Consider the following 16,877-nt stretch of genomic DNA (forward strand, 5'->3'; position numbering starts at 1 on the left):
TTAATTTTGTGTTCTTATGAGACATAATCCAAAATTCAAAATAGTTATGAATTTAGGGTTCATTTAAATTGCTTTTTAATTTAAGAATCAAATTTGTTTAAATGGTTTGGAATTTAGAATATGTGCAAGGTGAACATGTTATAATTTCCTAGTGCTTAACCATAGTGATTATGCACATATAGTTCAATTATGGATAGGGTTTAACAAATGGTAAAGAGGTTGGAATTGTGTCATGATTGTATGTGAAGAATTATTTCTATGGTTTTTAAGAAGATGGTTAAGAAAGTTCTATAATCACTAATCTGGTTTTAGTAAACTTTAGCTTGAACTAATTAAGATGGATCCTATGTTTATAATTAGCAATACATTTGCTAATGATGGTTTAATTTATAGAACACTACTTCATTTGGTCTACTAGGATGGAAAAGTAGGGTTTAATATTTTATGTGAAGTGATTCCTATGTGAAAGGGTTTAGGGTTTTGCATACTCTTCATTAAATTGCAATATAAGTAGGCATGAGGCATGGCAGGGTTCTTTTCATGATCCCAAGTGGTACTTGGATTCAAATGTGGTCTAGGGTTTTTATTTGGGATTACCCATAGGATACACAAGCCATAAGTGGTATAAGTATAAGCTTTGATTATGTTTTATTGGCTAGCTAGGGTTACTCCTCCATACAAGGCATGAGGATTGGTCTGGGGTTAACTACTAGTGATATACTTATTATTTTATGTGATAGATGAGATCTAGTAATCATATGGTTTAACTTATCATCTAGGTCTACAAGATATGATCATGCATTAGACAAGATTCACTCATTCCTCACTAATCCCTCTTTAATATTCCTCTCATCACACCCATCCTAGATTCTTAGGGTTTATAATTAATACCAAGTTGTGATGATTATGGAATTGGTTTTCTAAGGTATTGTTATTGGAATAGGGTTCTCACTTCCAAGATTAAATATTGACTTGAACAACTAAGATTAGTACTACTCTAGTATTCTTGTATGAACATGGCTATGATTAGTATTATAACTTCTCTCACTTCTCAATGTCTTGGAATATCCTAAGGTCCTACTCAAGAGATGATGATATGATCCTGTAAATATATGGTCTGCCTAGGAATACTACCTTGGTATCTTATGTAGCTTGTTCTTCTGGAATTCTGATAAACCTGCATCTTGTGGTATGCCTCCACCTCCTAGCTTCTTCATCTTGATCCTAGCTAATTAACATGGAAGGTCTCAAGTGTTTGGTTTCCTTGTAGCATGGTACAAGATGTCCAAATGGATGAAGGGTATGGCTCTATTTATAGGCTTGGGCAAACTCTAGTATCATGCCACATAGGTGGTGACTCTTGTGTTGGTTTGATGAGTAAGGTGCTTGGTTGTCATGCCCTCATCCATAGCAATTCTTTGAGCATGAGGTGGCAAAGCTTGGAAAGCAAGTCATGTAGATATTTTCATCCCACATGGCATAGAGATTATCCTCTCATATGATTTATTCTTGGATAGCCAAGTGGAATTTGTCACTAGATATCTTGTGGATGGTTTTATTATTGTTGATGAGTCACTATATTATATTTGATTGGATTTATATTATAATATTGGTGAAAAAGTTAATGTTGAGGGTTATTTCTCAAGTTTGGATAGTTGGGTTTGATTTCATAAAGGCATGATTATATGAGTTTCAAAATACTCATAGTTAGTTTTATTCAAATTGTTTGAACTATAATTCGTAATGTAAATGGATTTAGTTTTATGATATTCCATATACTTAATAAGTTATGATTTAAATGAGAATGTGGGGCTTTTAAGCACTTTAGACCCTGTGGTTTACCTTATTTATAAGTGAATTAAATAACACACAAAGGTAGTTGCTAACTTTTAAGTGTTAATAAGTTAGAGTTGGATTCTTAAAGAATGTGTTGTTGTAAATCTAATTCCATTTGATCTAATCCATAGATCAAATCATCTCTACCCAAAACAAGGTTTTAGCAAAGATCACGAGTGAAGTTTATAGCGCTTGACTTGATGATCTACTTCAATTCCAGCAAGTCAAGTGAAACTTCAGTGACTGTGGTAAGTTTCATTTGAAAGCGCGAAAATCCCCCGGATTTTCTATGCATGAATGCAATGCACACTTTGGTGTTCTCTCATTTTGTTGCCTCTAAACCTGGGATATTACACACCATGCCGAGGTTCCCTCCACTTCGAGCTTATATCTTTGCAAGTACAAAACAAACTGTTTGCTCTGACGGGCAATTTCTATTGAGCACATAGCGAAACAAATCCGAAATATATAGCCTCCACATCATATAGAAGATGTGTCTTGGTGAAAGTGTGCAAGGGAGTAAGGCAACATTGAAAGGTTAAGGATTACGGAACAATAGACACTCGTATGTTCACATCCGGAAGAACATTCAATGCAAACAAGCACCTTCGCAGACTTCAATAGCCAACTGCAAAACCAGAAATGAATCGGCAAGCCCGAGCCAGGAGAAGTCGCTGAGGACCACCTCCTCAGTCTTCTTGGTGGAGCGCTTGATGTCAGTATCCGCGATGCGGAGGACAAACTTCCCGCTTCTAGAGCGCGCGATAATGTGGTTGTATAACCTGGTGCGTAGTTAGCCGTCAGGGCTCCTCGCCTCCTCGTCGGTGCGGGACATCCAGCCCTCGCATCGAATTCGGGTGCCCCACTGCATGCGGTAGAAAATGTGAGGAGGCGAAAGTGTTCTACTCGATGGCGGGTTTACCGCTCCACTCGTCGGAGGCGGGGGGTTGAAGCGGAGGATCCTGGGAAAGTCCTCGCCGTCCACGGTCTTGAATCTCCTGCAGCTCCAACATGAACTGCGAGATCATGACCGGATCACCAGTATGATCTTAAGGTCCCGCTCGGGGTGCGCAGCACGCGGCGTGGCAGCGACCGTGATGTAGGAGCACAGCATGAGCCCTCACGGCAGCTCCATGGCCCGGAACTAGGCGCCGGTGAGCATGATCGTGTGCGGAGACCTGCTCCCCTCCTCCTTCTCCTCGACGATTTGTGAGGACGGCAAAAACGCGGGCCCCGACGGCAACCTTACAGAGGGAGTTGCCGGAGCGGGAGTAGTTGAGGCGGCCGAGGTGAACCCTAGACTCAGGAGAAAGCAGAAAGAAGAAAGAGAGAAGGGTTGGGTTACGGGCAGGCGGGTCCGATGAAAAGGCCTGCCAGTGAGCCGGTGCTCAGCGCCTTTGTTATACCGGCGCACCGAATGGCAACGGTATTAACTTATTTAGATAATTGGCAGCAATTTCTCCTAGCTAGGCCCATCCACCAGTCGTGGAGACCCTGAGGCCTGACAACGTGAGGAGGCCGTAGCATAGTAAACATTAAAATCAAAGGTCATATGTATATGCAATTTCACATACCAAACCTCAGGGAGCAAAATATCTTCTAAAATCTGTGGTTTGCACCATGCTGATCAAGTTCATACGTGTATGCAATTTCTTAAATGGTATTAAGATGTGCCATTCTAAAAGAATCAATAATAGGCAACATAAAATTAGAACAAACCAAAACGAATGAAGAAGTGCTGACAGAATGATTACACTATCAACCACCAACGATCAAAATCGATGTCACTTTACAACTCTTTCGATCCGACTAACTAGTGAATTAGATAATGTAAATTTACAGCTTCACCGGGGCGATGTGGATAGCGTTGAAACGACGAGAAAACACGGCAGGGTGCAGATTTACTCGAAGGCCCACTGGTTCTCCCTGCGGATCTCCTCCTCCTCCTCTGCGGTGAAGTCGTTCTTGATGTTGAACGTCTTGCGGATCTCCTCGGGTGTCTTGCCCTTGATCATGTCGGCGACGGTCTGGCAGGTGAGGTCGAGCAGGCCCTTGATGTTGAGGTAGTTGGCGGCGAGGATGAGGTCGAAGAGCGTGGCCTGGTCGACCTTGACGAACTCGGCGTCCCAGTTCTTGAGGTCCTCGGCGGGGGGCGGGGCGGGAGCTCCGTCCGCCGCCGCGGCGCCGTCGGCCGCCTGGACGTGCTTGCTGCAGTACTCGATGACCTTGGAGAGGATCTTGGCGTTGACGTTGGGGAGGGGATGCCGTTGTCGGCGCAGTCGTCCTCGATCATGTGGCGGATCGTCTGCGACTCCATCGCCACCGCCTCGTCCACCTCGAACTGCTCGCCGTCCGAGGACTTGAGCGTGATCTTCTTGTCCTCGGCCGCCATGGGTGGTGGGTTGAGGTTGGGGATCGGCGGCGGATTTGGGGACAAACGAAATCCTAGCGAGGCGGCTGCGGACGACAGAGACTTCTGATTTTCTGAAGGCAGAGGACCCGGGTCCCCGATGGCTTAAGTAGAAGGATTTTCCCCTCAGAAACAAAAAAGACTAGTAATCGGATGCAGATATTTTGTTTGTTTCCGATCGGGACTAGCATCGTAGGATCGGTTCTACTATCTGAACTCCATCCGGATACGATTTTTGTTTTCTAAGAGCATCTCCATTCGTTTGGCCTCCTCACGCCCGAAATCCGGGATAAATTGTTTTGCCTCCTCACGCCCGAAATCCGGGATAAATTTCGTCCGGATTGGACGTAAAAAAGGCGTGGGGAGGGCTAGTTTCCCAGCCACGATCTCAGGCGAAGATGACGATCTAATTTTGAAAAACGAAAACTTAACGAAATATGGCTAAAAACGATTGAATTTAGACTAAATCTAATGATATTTACTATATAGAGGGCGAAGTTCATACATAGAGGCCGAATTCGAAGTCACAAATATATTTCGAATTCGGTCAGGGGAATACAACTTTAAATATTTAAACACGGCGCTCTACATGCCGAAATGGCGGTAGAACACAGTGTAGTCCTTGTCGCCGTCGCCGCCATCATCGTCGGAGCCGTCGTCGTCGAAACGAGGCGGCGCCGCCGCCGCCTGGCTGCTAGTGCCCTGGCCGGGGTCTCCCCACCGGCCACTGTTGCGCGGCGGGGACGGCGAGGGCTTGTACCACTCGTCGTCGGACTCCTCGAGGTCGATGACGGGGATGGGGACACCAGATGGAGGAGTCGCAGGCCGGCGGTAGCGAGCGGCCTGCTCGAGGAGCCGAACCTACCGCTCCGCCTCCTCCTTCTCCCGCTGCTCCCTCGACCAGGTGTAGGCCTGGTCGAGGGGCATGGCGTTGTCGGCGGGGACGAGGTCTGGAGGGACCTCGCCATGACGACCTCGAGGATTGCGGCTTCCTCGGCATCGTGGACCTCCTCCGCCTTCACCGGCTTGCACTTCCGCTCGTCGGAGGTGCCTGGTTCGCGCTTGGGGTGAACCAAGCGGAGGTGGCCGCGTGGCGTCGACGACTCGCGGATGACGATCCCGTCGCCGCTGCGATCACGGTAGCGCGACGGGGAAAGAGGCTCCCGTTTCACCGGCGCCAATGTTGGCGCCAACCTGGAGCTCGGCGTCGACTTTGACGCCGAACCGGACGAAGAGGACCTGGCAGCCATGCGTCGTGGCTGCCAGCTGCCCCGGCGGCTGGCCGATGCCCTCGATGGCGGCGGCATCGTGAGAACGGGCGCGTTGCCGCCCTCGATGTGTTCGATGACGGCGTCGAGCGTCCGGCCCGGCACGCTCCACCAACGTTTTCGTCTGGCGGTGTTGTTGCGCGGAGGCGGAGGCGGCGGGCCGTCGTAGGAGGCGAGCTCCTGCTCCCACTGCCGCAGGAAGTACGAGTTCCACGCCGCGTAGTGCTGACCGTCAGCAGCCTTTACTGCGCACGGAATACGATGCGTGTGCCGCTAAAATAGGTATTCCATCCGGATACGATTTTGTTCCTAATTAGACTAATCACAATGGGAAGTATCATACACTAGTATCATGCACATGATACTAGTTTATGATACCATCTCTATAATGGATATAGTATCATAATATGGTATCATACTTATGTCATATTTAATGTTTTGTAGAATCTCAATGCAAATGTGTGTACATGATGTATTTGTCATGAAGTTTTCTAGGTTTATGTGTCATGATACGGTATCATATTATGATACTACTCTCATCTCTCACCTCATTAATTGATGTGACACATCAGATTTTTTCCAACATGGCATGCATGATACTACTTATGATACTCTTTAGGAAACTGATTCCAGGATTTTTTTTGGAAACAAATATTTTTGAACTATGCTTCTTTGGAAAGTAAATCTTGCTTTTAATATGTTATGGCTTTTTTTTGAAATATCCAAAACTATTCCATGAGTTCAAAAGAATACAAAGCATCCTCGACATAATAAAAATTACATCGAGCTCCTTGCACCACCTAAATACAGTACTGCCTCTAGAGCGAGCCACCGATGTGCCTCTATCTCCGCTTCCTTATCGGAGCCACCCTGACGTTGCTGATGACAGTCGGGAAGTCTTCGCTCACGTGCCCCTAAGGACCAGCGCCCTAGATCCGAAGTTATCGTCATTGAACCCTTGAATTCATCTGAGAAAACGGCATACCCACGAGTAATGCCCCCTTTCTCTCTCCCTCATGCTGCCCCTCCAGGCGACCGGGGGAGAAACCCTAAATCACGCCACCGCCACCTCCACCAACCTCCTCTCCCCTTCTTATCGCCCTAGAGGCGGTCGTCGGCAAGGCTGTGCAGCGCCGGTGATGGGGGCGGCAGGGAGATGCTCTCAGGCCCCCGTGTGCGGCTGCAGGGAGGAAGGCGCCAGGGTAGGGTGGTCTCCGTTCAGGGACGCGGTGCTGGACATCCTCCCTTCGCTCCCCTCTCCGGCCTGGCCTTGCTGGCGCCTGGGAGTGGTGGCTAGTGGTTGGGTGCTACGCGCCGCCGACCGTGCGGGGACCATGGATGCAGGGCGTCGTCGACCTGGCGGCGGGTGGCGGGTGCCGGTGCTGCGATCTGCACTCTTCGGTCGTGTAGACGGCGAAGAGGCGGCATGCGTAGGCCTGGTGCGAAGGTCGCCCCGTCAGGCCTCCGGCATCAAATCTGGACGGTTGTTGATCCTCCATGAGGTGCTCCTCCCACCTCCCTGGCCCCGAACTCCCTCCGGTGGTTTGGTGGGGTTGATCGGTGATGGCCTTGAACCAGGTCAAACTCTTCGCTGACGGTGGCGGCCATGAGGTCGACAACGCTGACGACGGCGTCGTGCTCCTTCTTGAAGGCGACATCGAGGTCGTATCCCCTCCCTCCCTGCTCTTCCTATCTCGGGTGAAAGCCAAAAACTTTGGTTTCGACGGTGGCGGCGCTTTGGTTTCGTTCCCTCGATGGAGGCGCCGTTTGGAGATAGCGGATATGGGTGGACGAGATCGGCGGTGGTTGGTAGACGGTGTCTGTGCCTGCTCCTGGCAGCTTGGTCTGGTGTGTTGTGGTCTGGGTTGCGGGTGGCGGTGATGTTCGTGGGTGGCGGCGTGGCAAGGCGAGTGCTTGGATTCCTTCTCCCCGACAGTGACTTCCGACATCGATGTGTGCTTGGGGAGAGCGGTCAACCTCCGACAGGTCCGGCGCCCTTCGATCCGGGGCGAGAAAGCAGGGAGCTTTCTGCAGAGGTAGAAACGGATGGTTCTTGGGTTTTTGCCTGGCCTCTAGAGGTTGACTAGGGCGGGAGTTCTCAATGGCGGTCCTCTTCACCAGCTTCAGTGCCTCTTCAGACGGATCGCAAGGGTGGACAACGGACACCAAGCTCAAGATGTGTTTCATTTCTTTTCTTGTATGCTTGTTAATTTTTCGTCTCATGTTAGCTGTTTTTTCAGCACCCTGTAACAACTTGCCTCCAACGGCCTTATTAATTTAAGGTACGGCTACGGCCTTCTTTTTAAAAAATTTGATCTGAATCTTCTAAAACCAAACCTATAATACGCGTAGACTCGACAGATCCACCACTCCATGGATGGATTGACCAGATGAATCTCAGCCCTCCTCAATTCAACCAGCGAGAACACCGCCGATGAGGTGGACAAACAGACAGGTAAACCTTATTCTTGTCCTGCACAACGCCGCCATAGCCACCATAATGACGATGTCGGTTGACCAAACTCTAACATTAGGGACCTTCTACAACGTCGAGCGCAGGTCCAAGGTCCCCACCCCCTCCCGCCGCTGAAGCGGCTAGTAGAGGAGGCGGAGACCCATCGATTCCCGGTCGTAGACGACGAGGACGAGATAGATGACGACAGTTGCTAGGGTTTCCACCCTGTCTGTATCCTCTCTTTCTTTCATGGGAGGAGAATAATATTACGACTTCTTCAGTGCAATAAAAAGTGGCTTACATCTGAAAAAATATGTGTACCTATAAATTTGTTTAGATACGAAGCATGTATGCAGATAATAGGAACATGATGTGTTAAAATTCAATGCATGTTACTTGTAAATTGTAATAATGAAGCACTTACTGGGTAGTATGTAAGACAACAGAACCACAGCTTGACAATCGTGGAAGCATGAACAAAGGGGTAATGAAGCATTTGAAAGCATCAAAAATCGTTTTTTCCGTCTTTTATAAGAGAATTTGCTTTCTATGCTAAAGTTGTTTCCATCAAACAGAGAGGTATTTTCATCCGAAATATGGTTTCCTCGTCTACAGAATTTTCTACCAATACAAAAAGAACATGTTTAATCAATAAGGCCATGTACATTGGACAGACACATGTGCAGCCGCTTAGGAATTAAAAAATATTAGGGCATCTCCAGCGGCGCGCAAACGGACGCTGAGCGACCGTTTGTGTCCGCCGTGACCGGAAATGCGTCTGGCACCACCTCCAGCGGGGCGACGCAAAGTGACCGGGCCATCCGCGGAGATGCAAACTTGGCCCAAATATGCGCCAGGTTTGCGTCTCGGTGGACGCTGCGCGGACGCGCAAAGTGTCCGCTCGGTCCTCGCGCGGGCCCGCCTGGCAGCGGCACAACTGCTTCATCTTCCGCGGTATTACTTCTGGGCGGTGCGCTGCAGCCTTTGCAGGGCCGCATTAATGGCGTGCCTCGGCTTCCGCGAGCGTGCGCAGCTAGTAGGCGTTGCTCTGGCAGGCCATTGAAGGCGAGATGGCGTCGGAGCCTCTTAAAGGGACGCTGCCGGCGCCCATTTCCCCGACCAAAACCATTGCCAAAATCCCACAGTATCCACCACACCGACGCCATGGGGAAGAAATGCTGGCCGTTCCGGAAGACGAAGAACGACCAGGAGGCTAGCGGCTCGCGTTCCGGCAAGAAGGCACGGGTCGGCCGGTACGTCCGCGTTGACCTCGCGCGGCAGCTATGGGCGGAAAACCGGCCGGTACCATGGCCGGACGCGAACTTGCCGGGAGGGGGCTCGTACCTGAACTCGCGGCGCGTGCCGGTCCCCCCCGTGCCGCGCGAGGGCCGAGAGCGGCGGGACGAGGTGCGCCGCCGCCGAGCGATCTTGCCGCCGGATCTGTGGGAGGATCCGGCGTACGCGCTAAACTCCTACAATTGGATTTCCTTCGGGACGTGGGAGTTCGACGCGCGGCGCCGCGCTGCCTACCTCGCCGACGTAGACTACTTCGAGCGCGAGATCGCCGCCGAAGAAGAAGAGAACGACCACGAGGACGCGGATGAGGACGGCGACGAGGACGAGGAAGGCGACGTGACCATGCCGCAGTACGACCACGACGACGGCGGACCGGCGTGGGATCCGGAGACCCAGCCGCCGGACATTTCAGAGGAGGAGGCCATTGCCATGGCACTGGCAAACAGCGAGCAGGACGAGCTCAACGAGCTCGCTTTGTGGGACGGGCTCGCAATCCAGCTCCGCGAGTCAGCGCTCGCGCAGGGGAGGCCGGCGACTCCTCCGGCCACGCCGACGCGTTCCAACGTCCGCGCTCCGCCTGCTGCTCCAGCGTGGGATCCCTGACCACAGCCTCCTGCCCGTGCGGCGGTACCTCCTCCACCGCCGGCGTACGAGCTTCCATGGCCGACACCGCAGCTGATTGACCTCGTCAGCGACGACGACCAGTAGACAACGCGTATTTTAGCACGCCTTTCTGGCTTTTTATGTCCTTTTTATCATTTAAATTCGGGATTTCTATTTTCGTGCCCTCGGGTCCTTAGTTGTGCTCAGTTTCCCCAGCTCCTTAGTTTTTCCTCAGTTTTACCCAAGCCTTTGTCTGAAACCATCACACGTGATGTAACGGCCGGTTGCCCGACGGTTGACCGTTATCTTCGACTAGTGGGGCCACGTAGAGCCCGCAAAGACACGTCAGACCATCCATCTTTGTTTGACCGTAAGCATCGGTGTATCCCTGACCAAAACGCGCACGAGTGGGGCTTCGGTACATCGAATGACAAGTGGGCCATGGCGCTGATACAATGGGCAATACACGGGTAGGAATAGATTTTTAAACGGAGCTCTACAACGATGGCACGGAGGAGGTGGCCTGCGGGGTGCCGAGATGAGATCGACGTCCACAAAGAACTGCATGAGGCGAGACCAGACGCATTAGATAGATATGAACTAGACGCGTTTAACCATGCAAAGAAGAGAAGAAATGGTCGACGACATCGACGACTACCTCAAAACTTTGACTGACCATTGATACGTCCAATTTGCATCACTATTTTATATCATAATTTGCTGTTATTCATTGATATATTTCATATTGGGACACAATACTTATGTTATTTCATCTATTTTGCATGTTTCATGATTATTTGGAGATCGCGCACCGGAACCGGGATTCTGCTGGAAAAAGCACCGTCGGGATGCAATATTTCAGAAGATCAACTGTGGAAGGAAATTATACCAAAAATCATATTTTTCCAGATGACGGAGAAAGCCAAAAGGGGGAGCCGAGAAGACCCAAGGGGGGGCCAGACCACAGGCCGGCGCGGCCCATGGCCTGGGCGCACCACCTTGTGGTGTGGGGGCCCCATAGCCCCTTTCGCCTCCTTTTCTTCGCGAAACCCTTCGTCCCGAAAACCTAAGCTCCAGAGGGTACGTCGCGAAGAGCCACAGCCGCCTCTGCGGGGCGGAGAACACCGGAGAGAAAAGAGCTCTCCGGCGGGCAGGAATCCGCCGGGGAAATTCCCTCCCGGAGGGGGAAATCGACGCCATCGTCAGCGCCATCAAGCTGGACATCATCTCCATCACCATCACCATCATCTTCATCATCATCACCGCCATCTCCTGCCGCAGCACCTCGTCACCGCTGTAGCAATTTGGGTTTGATCTTGATTGTTTGATAAGGGAAACTCTCCCGGTGTTGATTTCTACTTGTTATTGATGCTATTGAGTGAAACCGTTGAACTAAGGTTTATGTTCAGATTGTTATTCATTATCATATCACCTCTGATCATGTTCCATATGATGTCTCGTGAGTAGTTCGTTTAGTTCTTGAGGACATGGGTGAAGTCTAAATGTTAGTAGTGAATTATGGTTGAGTAATATTCAATCTTATGATATTTAAGTTGTGGTGTCATTCTTCTAGTGGTGTCGTGTGAACGTCGACTACACGATACTTCACCATTTATGGGCCTAGGGGAATACATCTTGTACTCGTTTGCCAATTGCGGGGTTGCCGGAGTGACAGAAAGCTGAGCCCCCGTTGGTATATCGATGCAGGAGGGATCGCAGGATCTCAGAGTTTAAGGCTGTGGTCAGATTTTTCTTAATTACTTTCTTGTAGTTGCGGATGCTTGCAAGGGGTATAATCACAAGTATGTATTAGTCCTAGGAAGGGCGGTACATTAGCATAGGTTCACCCACACAACACTTATCAAAACAATGAAGATTAATCAGCTGTATGTAGCGAAAGCACTAGACTAAAACCCCGTGTGTCCTCAAGAACGTTTGGTCATTATAAGTAAACAAACCGGCTTGTCCTTTGTGCTAAAAAGGATTGGGCCACTCGCTGCAATTATTTCTCTCGCATTTTACTTACTTGTACTTTATTCATCTGTTACATCAAAACCCCCTGAATACTTGTCTGTGAGCATTTACAGTGAATCCTTCATCGAAACTGCTTGTCAACACCTTCTGCTCCTCGTTGGGATCGACATTCTTACTTATCAAAGATACTACGATACACCCCCTATACTTGTGGGTCATCAAGACTATTTTCACGGCGCCATTGCCGGGAGTGAAGCGCTATTGGTAAGTGGAATTGGTAAGGAAAACCTTTACTTGTTTGTGCTGATTTTATTTACTGCCTGCTGCTATAAGTCATTATGGAGAGATCTTCTCTTCAATTTCTATTTGGGAAATCTACTACTACTGCAACGGTAGTGGATGAGGCGCCAGGTGAGGAAGTAATACCATATAAAATACCTATGAAAATTATTGAACGTGTTATGGATAACCGCTATGAAGGGGATGGCACTGTCCATCCTGGTGATCATTTACTGTTTTTGCATGAATTATGCGGGTTTTTCAAATGTGCAGGTATTGCTATGAATGAAGTTAGAAAGAAACTATTCTCTATATCGTCTGTCCGGTAAGCGGCGCATTGGTATAAATTGCTGAAGAATGGTGATTCTCTTGATTGGGAGGACATTGTGCCTTTATTTTATTCCAAATTCTATCCTCCAAGTGAAATTCACAAAGATTGGAATCGCATATATAATTTCTGGCCTCATGATGGAGAAAGTATTGCCCAAGCTTGGGGGAGATTGAAGTCTTTAATGCTCAAATGCCCCATTCATGAGCTTCCTGGTAATGTTATTATTGATAATTTCTATGCAAGACTTTCTTTTCAAGACAAGACCTTGCTGGATACTTCTTGTTCTGGATCATTTACACGCAACAAAGAAGAGTTTAAAAGGGACCTTCTTGATCGGATCCAAGAAAATGCTGAAGTTTGGGAGAACGACAAGGATAGAGAATCGGGTATAATTTATGATTATAAATGCATTGAAGCTTTTATGGATACTGATAATTTCGTAATATGAGTGCTACATATGGTCTTGATTCTCAAGTTGCTGCAAATCTTTATAAAGCTTTTGCCTCTCATTATGAATTGCCTAAGAATAATTTTGATAAGTATCATGAACTGTATAAAGATAAAATTGATTCATCTATTAATAAATGCGTTGTAGTTGAAACTGCTGATCATGTTATTCCTGAAGCTTATATTGAAAAAACTCCTTTCCCTGCTAAAATTAAGGAGTACTCTGTTATAAATAGTGCGGTTCATAAAAGTGAAAAGAAACCTATAGAACCTGAAGAACAAATAAAAGTTGAACCTCGTTGTTGCAATAGTTAAAGATCTTGTGATTGAAAATGTGGAGGATGGTCATATTATTTTACGTGAAGATGCTTCTAATATTGTTTCACATCCTAATAAACCCAAACAAGTTAGTGTTCCTATGCTATACTGTTAGAATTGGTGATCATTGCTATTATGGTTTATGTGATATTGGTGCAAGTGTTAGTGCTATTCCTTATGAGCTTTACACGGAGATTATGCACGAAATTGATTCTTGTGAACTTGAAGATATTGATGTGGTTATTCAGCTGGCTAATAGAGAAACTATTTCTCCAATTGGTATTGTTCGAGATGTGGAAGTTCTATGTGGTAAGATTAAATATCCTGTCGACTTTTTGGTACTTGGTTCTGCGGCTAGTGATTATTGTCCTATCATTTTTGGTAGACCTTTTCTAAATACTTGTGGAGCTATTATAGATTGCAAGAAAGATAAAATCTTGACTAAATTTGCTGGTGAGTCTTATGAGTTTAACTTCTCTAAATTTACCAAAACTCCTTATAAAGCTGATTTGCCTAGTGATGATTTTAAAATGGAGCAGTGTGCATCTATTGTTCTTGTTCCTAATAATCCTTTGCAGCAACATTTGGAGAATAGCGAGAGTGAAGTTTTTAGGAAAGAAAGAGATGAGCTTGAGGAAATTTTTCTTCGCCAACCTATTCTCAAGCATGATTTACCGGTGGAAGATTTGGGTACAACGCCGCCACCAAAGGAAGATCCAGTTTTTGATTTGAAACCTTTGCCTGATAATCTTAAATATGCTCATATTGATGATAAGAAAATATATCCTGTTATTATTAGTTCTAAGCTTTCAGAGATTGAGGAAGAAAGGTTATTGGAAATATTGAAGAAACACCGAGGAGCTATTGGCTACACTCTTGATGATTTGAAGGGGATTTCTCCTTCTATTTGCCAACATGCTATTAATATGGAAGATGATGCAAAGCCTGTTGTCGAACATCAGCGTCGTCTAATTCCGAAGATGAAGGAGGTGGTAAGGAATGAGGTATTAAAACTTCTTGAAGCTGGTATTATATATCCTATTGCTGATAGTAGATGGGTTAGTCCTGTGCATTGCGTTCCTAAGAAAGGAGGAATGACTGTTGTGCCTAATGATAATGATGAGCTCATCCCTCAAAGAGTAGTTGTAGGGTATAGAATGTGCATTGATTTTCGAAAAGTTAATAAAGTTACTAAGAAAGATCATTACCCTTTACCATTTATTGATCGAATGCTAGAAAGGTTGTCTAAAAATACTCATTTTTGCTTTCTTGATGGTTATTACGGGTTTTCACAAATTCTTTGTTAAAACTAAAGATCAAGATAAAACCACTTTTACTTGTCCCTATGGAACTTATGCTTATAGGCGTATGCCTTTTGGTTTATGTAATGCTCCTGCTACTTTTCAAAGATGCATGTCGGCTATTTTTCATGGCTTTTGTGAGAGTATTGTGGAAGTATTCATGGATGATTTTTCCGTCTATGGGAATTCTTTTGATAGTTGCTTGCGAAACCTTGATAAAGTTTTGCGAGAGATGTGAAGAAACTAACCTTGTTCTTAATTGGGAGAAATGCCACTTTATGGTTAATGAAGGAATTGTATTGGGACATAAAATTTACGAGAGAGGTATTGAAGTTGATAGAGCTAAAGTTGAAGCAATTGAGAAGATGCCCTATCCGAGGGATGTTAAAGGTATTCGTAGTGTTCTTGGTCATGCTTGGGTTTTATAGGAGATTTATTAAAGATTTCTCCAAGATTTCAAAGCCTCTTACTAATCTTCTTCAAAAAGACGTACCTTTTGTTTTTGATGATGATTGTAAGGAAGCTTTTGAAACTCTAAAGAAAGCCTTAACAAGCTGCTCCTGTAGTTGAACCTCCTGATTGGAATTTGCCTTTTGAAATTATGTGTGATGCTAGTGATTTTGATATAGGCGTCTGTTCTTGGACAGCGAGTAGATAAAAAACTGAATGTTATTCATTATGCTAGTAAAACTCTTGATGCTTGCTCAAAGAAATTATGCTACAACTGAAAAAGAATTATTAGCTGTAGTCTTTGCCTGTGATAAATTTAGATCTTATATTGTTGATTCAAAAGTTACGATTCATACTGATCATGCTTGCAATTAGATACCTTATGACAAAGAAAGATGCTAAGCCGAGGCTTATTAGATGGGTACTTCTTTTGCAAGAATTTGATTTACATATTGTAGATAGGAAAGGTGCTTGATAATCCTGTTGCTTGATAATTTATCTAGATTGGAAAATATTGCTTATGATCCTGTTCTCGTTAATGATAGTTTTCCAAATGAACAATTGGCTGTAATAAAGGTGAGCTCGCGAGACAGGTCCTTGGTATGCTTGATTATGCTAACTTTATTGTTTCCAAGTACTTTCCTCCAACCTTTTTAGCTCAGCAAAGGAGGAAATTCTTTTATGACTTGAGGCATTATTTCTGGGATGACCCACACTTATATAAAGAAGGAGTGGATGGTATTCTGCGAAGGTGTGTTCCCGAATATGAACAACAAGAAATATTGAGTAAATGTCATGGTAGTGTTTACGGAGGACATCACGACGGAGATAGAACCGCGCAAAAGGTTCTACAATCAGGTTTTTATTGGCCAACTCTCTTCAAAGATGCAAGGAAGTTTATTTTATCTTGTGATGAATGTCAAAGGGTTGGTAATATCTCCAGACGCAATGAAATTCCTATGAATTATACTCTTGTTATTGAACCGTTTGATTGTTGGGGATTTGACTTCATGGGACCTTTTCCCTCTTCAGAAGGTAACACTCATATACTTGTTGTTGTTGATTATGTTACTAAATGGGTGGAAGCCATACCTACAAAAAGTGCTGACGGTGAGACCTCTTTAAGAATGCTTTTAGATATTATTTTTCCTAGATTTGGAGTTCCTAGATATATTATGACTGATGGAGGTTCTCATTTTATTCATGGAGGTTTTAGAAAAACTCTTGCTAGGTATGGTATTAATCATAGAATTGCTTCCGCTTATCACCCTCAAACTAGTGGTCAAGTAGAATTATCAAATAGAGAGATTAAATCTATTTTGGGAAAGACCGTTAATAAATCTAGAAAGAATTGGGCTAGTAAATTGAAGGAAGCACTATGGGCTTATAGAACTGCTTACAAAAACCCCATGGGAATGTCACCTTATAAAATGGTTTACGGAAAAGCTTGTCATTTACCTTTAGAACTAGAGCACAAAGCTTATTGGGCTGTTAGAGAACTAAATAAAGATCCTAAACTAGCCGGTAATAAGAGGTTGCTGCAATTAAGTTCTCTAGATGAATGGAGAAGTGAAGCTTATGAAAATGCTAAACTCTTTAAAGAGAAAGTTAAGAAATGGCATGATAGAAGGATCATCAAAAGAGAGTTTAATGTTGGGGATAAAGTCCTATTGTATCGGTCTCGTCTCAGATTCTTTGCAGGGAAATTACTCTCGAAATGGGAAGGACCATATGTTGTTGAGGAGGTGTATCGTTCGGGAGCAATTAAAATTAGCTCTCTCCAAGGCAATGCTACGCAAGTGGTGAATGGACAAAGACTCAAGCATTATATCTCGGGTGATTCTTATAATGTTGATGTTGATATTATTCAAGTGGAAACACCGGAGGCTTTCATCAAAGGACAAATTGA

At 45.8% G+C, this 16,877-nt stretch overlaps 1 pseudogene; it reads right to left on the bottom strand.

Moving 5' to 3' along the window:
* Positions 1–3,696: 3,696 nt before the first annotated feature.
* Positions 3,697–16,877, bottom strand: part of LOC124685156 — a 35,139-nt pseudogene continuing 21,958 nt past the window's right edge.

This window comes from Lolium rigidum, chromosome 1 (genome assembly GCF_022539505.1).
Source record: "Lolium rigidum isolate FL_2022 chromosome 1, APGP_CSIRO_Lrig_0.1, whole genome shotgun sequence".
Taxonomy (NCBI): Eukaryota; Viridiplantae; Streptophyta; class Magnoliopsida; order Poales; family Poaceae; genus Lolium; species Lolium rigidum.